This window comes from Rhincodon typus, chromosome 43, assembly GCF_021869965.1.
Source record: "Rhincodon typus isolate 14 chromosome 43, sRhiTyp1.1, whole genome shotgun sequence".
NCBI classification, from domain to species: Eukaryota; Metazoa; Chordata; class Chondrichthyes; order Orectolobiformes; family Rhincodontidae; genus Rhincodon; species Rhincodon typus.
The window spans coordinates 3775089-3779064 of record NC_063374.1 but is presented as its reverse complement, the minus strand read 5'-3'; positions in this window follow the sequence as shown (position 1 = coordinate 3779064).

Sequence of the window (3976 nt, the reverse complement as noted above, 5' to 3'; positions counted from 1 at the left end):
TTGCGAATAGATTGCTCAGTTATCCAGAAATAATCCAGACATAAACAACGCACAGCATTATTTTACAACAGCACTCAGGGAACAGAAACATGGATGATTCCTCACTTGGAGGAATAAAACAATTTTTATTCACCGTTTTATAATATTTGATCACTATTTTATGCCTTTTTTATTCACTCGCACACAGGGCTCACTGTCTGGGCCTGTCATTAGTTGTCCCTTGAGAAGGTGGTGCCTTCTTGAACTGCTGCAGTCCATGTGCAGGAGAGACACCCATCAACGCTGTCAGGGAGGGAATTTCAGGATTGTGGCCTAGCAGCACTGAAGGAACAGCCAATATATTTCCAAGTCAGGATGGTGAGTGGCTTGGAGGAGAACTTGTAGGGGGTGGTGTTCCCATGTATCTGTTGCTCTGTCCTTCTAGATGAAAGTGGTCGTGGGTTTGGAAGGCACTGTCTCAGGATCTTTGGAGAATTTCTGCCGTGCCTCTTGTAGATGGGACACACTGCTGTGACTGATGATGGAGGGAGTGGATGGTGTGGATGTGGTGTCAATCAAAGCTGGGTGTTGCTTTGTCCTGGACGGTGTGGAGCTTCTTGAGTGTTGTTGGGGCTGCACCCATCCAGGGGGCAAGTGGGGAGTATTCCCTCACACTCCTGGCTTGTGCCTTGGAGATGGTGGGACAGGTTTTGGGGAGTTACTCACTGCAGTATTCCTTGCCTCTGACCTGCTCTTGTAGCCACTGTGTTTATGTGGCTCATCCAGTTCAGTCACTGGTCAAATGTAACTTTGCCCCCACTAACCCCTCCCCCAAAATACCATTATTGGGGGATTCAGTGATAGTAACACCATTGAATGTCAAGGGGCAATGATTAGATTGTCTCTGATTGGAGAGACTATCAACATCCTGGGGGCTTACCACTGACCAGAAACTCAACTGGATTCACCATATACAGACAGTAGCTAAAACAGCAGGTCTGAGGCTGGGAATACAATGGCAAGTAACTCACCTCCTGGCTCGCCAAAGCGTATCCACCACCTACAAAGCACAAGTCAGAGCTGTGGTGGGACACTCCCCACTGGCTCTGGTTTGGTGCAGCTCTGACAACATTCAAGAAGCTTCACATCATCCAGGACAAAGCAGCCCTGCTTGATTGGCACCATATCCACAAGCATCCGTTCCCTCCACTCATTGACACTCAGTAGCAGCAGAGTGTACCAATTACAAGGTGCGCTTCAACCATCTCTGGAATTAACAGCGTAATGAAGACTACGAATCTGTTATTGATTGTCGGAAAAACCCATCTGGTTCACTTATGTCTTTTCAGGAAGGAAATCTGCCATCCTTACCTGGTCTGGTCTACATGTGACTCCAGACCCACAGCAATGTGGCTGACTCTTAACTGCCCTCTGGGCAATTAGGGATGGGCAATAAATGCTGGCCTAGCCAGGGATGCCCTCATCTCACTAATGAATAAAGGATGGACGTTTTACTTCATTCAAAAGCATTGGTGAACAAGAGGGAGGGCAGCACAGTGGCTCAGTGGTTAGCACTGCTGCCTCACTGGTTCAATGTCACCCTCGGGCAACAGTGTGGAGTTTGCATGTTCTCCCAGCATCTGTGTGAATTTCCTCCGGGCACTCTGGTTTCCTCCCAGAGTTCAAAGACGTGCAGGCTAGGTGGATTAAGCCATGGTAGATACAGGGTTATGGTTACAGTTATGATGTTGGGGGTGGGGAATGCTCTTTGGAATGATGGTGCAGACTCCATGGGCCAAATGGCCTCTATCGACAATGTAGGGATTGACAATGGTCACCATTAGATTAGCTTCTTGTTACTGACTTCAATTTCTCCCTGCACCACAGTGGGACTCAAACCCATGCCCCCAAAGCGCTAGCCTGGGTTGTCTCAGGTTACCATCAATAGTGCCACTTGCCCTACAAGTCCCCTTGCTGTGAGAGAGCTCTCAGACTTCATCATCTGCTGACTTACAACTCGGGGAGAGAGGACTGAAGGTACATCAGGCCACAGTTTCTATGCTTCACAATAACGTAGGGGTCAGAAGGAATGGACCATTCAGGTTATCAGTCCTACTCCACCATTCAACCAGACTATCTACCTGGCTGCCACTTTCCCCCACCAACTCTACAATCCCTTGTTATCACTCGTATCTGGAAATCTCACGGCTTCCTGTCTCGGAAATGCTCAGTATTGATCCTCGGCTGCTCCCTGGTGAGAGAATATTACCAGCCTCTGAGAGAAACACGTCTATCCTGATGGACGTTGGGCCTTTTTCTGTGCTGTCGGCCTCTCTGACTCAGTAACAGCCACAGTTAACGCACCACTTCTCCATATTCTTCGCAGGCTCCCTGTTTGGATCTTTCCTCCCTGCCCATTTCCCTGCCTGTGTAGGCAATGAATTGCAGTTAAATCTTTCAGTCCTGACAAATGATTATTTGGCCTGAAACATTAACTCTGTTTCTCTGACTCAGCAATTCCTGTATCCAGTGCCACTAACTCGGGCCTGACTGTGGGTTTGTTTTGAACATTCATTCGTACAATCTTGAACTGGTTCCAGCACCACCACCCCTCCTCCCCCAACCTCCTAGGACAAAACAATTACTCGAGGAGACAATTTTTGGGGGACACCGCTCCTGCAATCGTGATGTCCCGTTTCCCATTCACATTACTGTACAGAGCAGTGCAGATGATAATTGTTAACACTCCTGCAATATCACTTCTTCAGTATTAAACTCAAAACTCCCTTGCAAATGCATCTAAGTGCCTCATTTCTTTGATCTTTCACTGCAGCTAGGCTGACAGCATTATCTAGCTGGCTCACTCAAATTCCCTCCTTGATTTCTGGCTTTTGTGGTTGTTATATAACAGTTAGATGCACTGAAATGCTCTTGCAGCCCACTTCATTCAAATTCCTTCAAAAAAAAGACTTTCTGCCAAAATGCATTCCAAGAGTCAGGTACTGGTGTGTTGCAACATTATGCTCCGTGATTTCCTGAGGCTTATATACTGGAGGTCGCACTCCCCCAGCATGGGGTAACTGATGTGCCACTGCATTGCACGCAAGCAGAGTTAAAGGCTGTTCAGATGCAGACAAGAGATCAAAGCGTGAAATAAATCTACTTAGCAACAAGGTGCCGACATGTAATTCTGCAGTGTCCATTCTGAGCAGTGCACCACCACTAGTGCTGGTCACAAGGCGTTATGCACCAGGATCTCATTCTCTGGCTGCTGCTAGTTCTACATTCAAAGGAATAGGGGCATAACATATCATGACATTGGTGTCAGCTCTGAGTGCCAGCCCCGAGTAAATATAAGACTGGTACCTGTCCTGAAAATCTACAAGACTGGTACCAGGCCTGAGAAATTACAAGATTAGGGGCATTAGTGCATCAAATGAATTCTTACAGCAATCCACAGTAATCTTCACGGTTATCCTTCATGAGTCTATCTGCATGTTCCACATGTAGGAAGTGAATCTAACTCTCATCAGCTGTCATTGTAGGATTTGAATCTGGGACCTTCGTGCCTTAGCCTAAGCCTGAGCCTGCAGGTTACCAGTGCAGTGATATTACAACACCATAGCTCCCTCTAACCTGAGACCACTCCTTTATCTATGTGTCTGCATGTGGAACACAACAGCACTGTCTGTGACACTAAGCTGTTTAATACGATGGAAATGGCCTGTCATTATAGGATAATGTTGGTGAGAATGCTATCTGGTCATGTGTGGTGCTTGTAGAGAGGGAGAGACAGTGCAGGACTCCTTGGAAACTAGCACTGATAGAAGTACAAGTCTGGTCCCAACCCTGAGAAACTACAAGATTGGTACCAACTCTGAGAAAGTACAAGACAGGTACCAACCCTGAGAAACTACAAGATTGGTGCCAACCCTGAAAGAAACTACAAAACAGGTACCGACCCTGAGAGAAACTACAAGACAGGTACCGACCCTGA